The following is a 5,362-nucleotide window of genomic DNA, read 5'->3' on the forward strand; positions in this document are numbered from 1 at the left end:
TGCCTCATCACCAATGGACCAAACACTTAAGTATAAAAAAATTTTTATTGTAAAGTAAATAAACAGACTATGTGAGTAAATTTGTTCTCTGGTATATAAACCAAATCATGAAAGTTTAACAAATTTGACAATTTGACTAAAATATGTATGTGGCAAAAAAACAACAACAATAAACCACTACAAATGAATTTGAAAGACAAAAGGAGAATTTACACAAGATCCTAGTCTTTTAAAAAAACAAACACATATCAGAAATTACTTAGGCATTCACCAACTGTTGAACCAATTATAGGATTAAAAAAGATAATGCCCGTGAATGTAGTTTGTTCAAAGGCATTTTTCCTCATTGTAGGCACAATTGTTATGGCTCTCATCATGATCTTTATGATTTCCAGCGATACAGTCAAAAGCCTGTGTGGAAAAGCACCAGACATGGGTGCAGGTGTGAAGGGGACTCGGGAGGGTGTCAGTCAAAGAGCTGGTGCTTCGAAACTAACCACCTAGGATTTGAATGCTGGCACTGCTGGCATTCACTAGTCCTTTGACAACATAAATAATGGCTCAAATCCTTATCTTTGCATTTGTAAAATGGGGCTAGTGATACCCACGCTCATGATTTTGAGGAATGTTTTTGAGGAATGTTTTTGAGGAATCAAGATGATGAATGTGGATTGCCTAGCACAGAGCCACTTATTAGATAACCAAAAAAATATTTTGTCCTCCCCTCCCCCATTCCTTTCTCTGAGAACCCACAGAGATTCCCTGGACTTTCCAGTTCATTCAACAATGTTAATTTCGTGTCTATGCATGTTGGGTGCCGTGCAGGTGCTGGGGAGACCAGTGTGAATATGAAAGAGGCAGTCTCTGCCTTCCTGCAGTTTAGTCTCATGAAGACATTGGACACAGAGCAAATAATTTGGCAGAGATGTATTATTTACGATTGAGGGAGAGCTATGAGGAAACGAAACCCAGAGTGTAGCCGGAACTTTGGGAACGTTCAGGAAAGGCCTCTGAGGAAGGGAGCTGAAGGATGGGGGAATTGCATTGGCCAGAGCTGAGGGAAGCCTTTCCTGGTAAGGCCTGAGCAAGACAGACCAGGGTTGAACCTGAAGAAACCAAAGGAGGACCAGTGTGGCTGGAGCCTGGGTGGGACGTTTCCAGCTCAAGAATTCTAGTTCTGGCATCCCAGGTAGAAGTCCATCCCGGTTTCAGTCCAGACATTCTGGAGCCAGGAACTCAGTACTTCCGAGGTGACCTGGTCCATCTGAGATTTTGTTGACGTACCCAGAAATTCAGGTGCAACCTGCTGGCTACTGTCCACTGCAGCTAGGAAGTAGACAACTGGCGCCAAGTTCTTCATCTTAACCTGATCCAATCAGCCACTCTCCTTTGCCAAGCCTTGCTCTTCCTCCTTTGACATTTATCTATGTTGTAATCATTGGCTCATATGTCTTCTTCCACTATCTTAAGAGCTCCCTATACGAAGATAATATGTCTTTCTCCTTCCTCTGTCCCCAGCTCTGGCACAGACCTTGCATATATGATGTGCCACTGATTATATGTTTGTTGAATGAATAATAAATGATATTTTGCAAAGATTTAGTCATTTGATCTCAGGTAACTATTATCTCCCAATACTAGCTGTGTTTTATTGAGCATCTACTGTGCACCAGACACAATTTGATTATCTCATTAAATTTCTTTTTGGGGAGTGTTATTATTTTGCTCCCATTTTCTCCTCAGCTTTGTATGTTGAAGAAATGCAGATAAAGAAAAAAGTTGAAAGAACAGTACAATAAATGCCCATATACCCTTCATCTAGATTTGGTCATTTTGCCACAGCTGCTTCATCTCTGTGTACATGTATGTACACACACACATACTTTTCCCCTCTTGAAACTTGCTGATATGATGACTCTTCACCCCTAAGGTTTTTAGCACATATTTCCTAAGAATGCTTCTCTATCCAATCATGATGTCATTGTCTTAATAAATATAATATTGTACAATAATACCTAAAAAAACAACAGTCCCTGTTTGGATTTCTTCAGTTGGCCTGATTATATTTTTATAGCTTTTAAGTTTTCATCCAGCAGTACAGAAAACTTTTAATTATCATGTCTCTTTAGTTTCCATTAACCTGGAACAGTTTCCCCCACTTTTGTGTGTGTGTCTGTGTCTTTTATGACATTGGCATTTTTGAAGAGTCCAGGCCAGTTGTTTTATAAAATGTCCCACAGCTTGAGTTTGTCAAATACCTCCTCATTATTCAATCACGTTATACATTTTTGGGCAAAAATGCTATTCAGATGATGCCATGTCTTCCTAGTGTATCATATCAGAAAGAATATGTTGTCAGCTTGTCCCACTATTGGCAATGCTAGATTTGATCACTTATATGAGATATATATATTGGTCTCTGCCCCCAGTTCCTGGCACAGAGCTCCTGAAGCCTTTGTAAATTCCTAAGTGATAAGGACACTGGGAGCATCTCCTGTTCTAATATTTGGTATGACCCTGGGTCCTGGCACAGAGCTCCCGGAACCCTTGTGGTTTTCTGGGTGATGAGAGTGCCTTTTGTTCTAATGAGACAACTCTAGGTGGGCTCCTGGGTGGCTCCAGAATGTGGGCTGGTCACTGGAAGGACCAAGCCCCGATTAGAAGCTTGGATTATTTAGCCCGCTCCCTATTTGCTTGAGAAGGGAGAAGGGCTGAAAATGGAGTTACTGATTGATCCTGCCTACATGATGAAGCCTCCATAAAATCCCAAAAGTATGGGATTCAGAGAGCTTCTGGGCTGGTGAACTGATGCACACAAGGAAGGTGACATATCCCAAGTTCATGGGGACAGAAGCTCCTGTGCTCAGGACCCTCTCAGACCTCATTCTGTATATCTCTTCATCTATGTCCTTTGATATACTGGTAAACGTGTTTCCTTGAGTCCTATGAGCCACTCTAGAAAATTAACTGAATCTGAGGAGGGTCACAGGAAACTCCAATTCGTAGCCAAGTTGGACAGAAGTTGTGGGCAACCTGGGAACCTACTGCTTGCGATTGGCATCTGAAGCGGGGTGGAGACAGTATTGTGGGACTGAACTCTTAACCTGTGGGATCTGACACTATCTCCAGGTAGATAGTGTTAGAATTGACTTAAATTGTAGACACCCAGCTAGTGTCGCAGAGGACCCTACACAGTTGGTGACTAGAAGTATTAGAAGTGTAGTGTTCTTTGTGAGTAGTGCAGGAGACACACGGGACTGAACTTTTTCTTACACACCTAGGTTAAGATGGTGTCCATCAGATGTCTATTGTAAAGGTACTTTTTTCTCTTTATGATTAATAAGTAGTTACTCTAAGACTATACGAATATTCTGTTTCCCAACAACTTTTCACCCAATAGTTTAAGCATCTATTGATGATGAATCGATAATGAATCAGTTATTATTATGGAGGTTGCAAAATGATTTCCTAATTTCTTTTACATTTATTAAGTTGACAATCTTCTTGATAGTAGAGTTCTCTCCGTTCTTTTTCTTTTTTTAGCCGGGGAGGTTGAGTGTCACTATGCACTCATTATGGATTCTTTTTTTATTCAATGTATAGCAACTCTTTATTATCATTACTCATTTGATGTTTAAATTGTCCCACATTTGGCCAGCGAGAGCTGCTTCGATCTAGCTCCTGTGTGCCTTGGTGTGTCTCCAATGACTTTGAGTACTTCTTTGCTTTCTGGCACAAGATGTTCCAGATTCACCATTTACCCTTATTTTAAAAACGAGAAAAGAGGAGGCTTAGAGAAGTGAAATGGCGTGGCCTCTCACTACATTCAGAGATCTTGATTAAGCTCAGGACTCTGATTCCAAATTCCTGGGAAAGAGGCTAAACTGATAGACCAGCCATTCCTATAGTGCAAAAAGGACCTTATCAGGACGTGTGGATGATCTCAAAGCCAGCTGAAGCTGTAGCTTGCTCAAATAAGATGCAAACATTTGGATGGTAACTTTGAACATAGACAGCAATACATTCCAAGGATATTTCATTTATTGAGGAAGTTGTAATGTGGGGGATAAAAGCATAGTTTTCGGGGTGAGGAAGAACCAAGTTTTCCTTCAAGACTCAAGCAGATTCTGCCCTCGTGTGTGTTTTTGAGCAAATTACTTTACCTTGTTGAATCTCAGACTTTTCCATCTACAAAAAGATTCGTTCATACAAACTGCTTAGTTTAGTATCTGGCACATGTTAAGTGTTCAATAAATGAAAGCTACCTTTACCAACAGTACTGTCATTATTACTATTAAAATCTGAGAAAATTTTGTTTTTCAGTGGATTAAGGTGATCGAAAAAAACAATAGATTTGGATTTTGAAGATCCTAATCCAGCTCTGTGATCTTAGACAACTCTTGTCCCTATTCTCATGAACTTCACTTTCCTCACTTGTAAACCAGGGCTCAGAATCTCTCCCCTGCCAACTTCGTAGCATCACTCAACAGATTTCATGAGCATCTACTATGTGGAGAGTAATCATCGTCCTAATGCTAAAAGCAAAGGGTGAGTGTTGCTGTTCCTCTCCTTTAACACATGATTAACTGGCAGTTCAGAGCCAAAGCGTAGCATAGCAGGGATTCCGTCCAGCATTCCCTGATCTCCGTGCCTGTCCTCCTTCCTTTAGGTCATGGTGTTCAGAAGAGCTGAGGAGTGCTAGATGTGAAAACACTCTGCAAAGCTGCAGAGCCCTGTGAAGGTAAAAGTGTATTTCATTGGCATAATTACATTCTGTCTATGGAAAACGTAACTGGGAGGAGAGCAGAAGACTGGGCACATTTTTTTCTTCTTTTCAATCCTCAAGATAATTCAGGAGAGTCGTAGGTTGACATTATTTACCAAGGACTCCTACATTTCAGACAATAACTGGGTGAAGGTAGCAGAGGTCCAGCCAGCCCAGAACCAAATGTCTCAATTGAAGAAGCTGATTAGAAAAACTTTTTGAAGCTGTAATTCATTTAAAGTACTATTTTGAAGAAAGAAAGAAGAAGGAGGAGAAGAAGAAGAAGAAGATGATTACCCAAACCCAGCAACTTAAGTGGGGATCCAACCTCTAGTCAGTTTAACTGAGAGCTAGAAAGTCAGGAGGGAAATGCTCCAGATCTTTGGCAGAGGGACCAAGAAGGCTGGCAGATGTTGTCTGAACTCTGGGTGCCCATGCACCCAGCTATAAATTCTACTTCTTGGTAGGAAAGGCTACTAGGAAACTCTTTGCAGTGCCTGCCCCACTTCTGTGTCCTGGAAAGAGAGAGACACAGGGAACAGCCTCAAGTATGGGCTCCTGACTCAGAGTATGGATCACGCCCAGAGGAGAGCCAGC

This window comes from Pteropus vampyrus, unplaced genomic scaffold (genome assembly GCF_000151845.1).
Source record: "Pteropus vampyrus isolate Shadow unplaced genomic scaffold, Pvam_2.0 Scaffold61, whole genome shotgun sequence".
In the NCBI taxonomy this organism is placed as follows: Eukaryota; Metazoa; Chordata; class Mammalia; order Chiroptera; family Pteropodidae; genus Pteropus; species Pteropus vampyrus.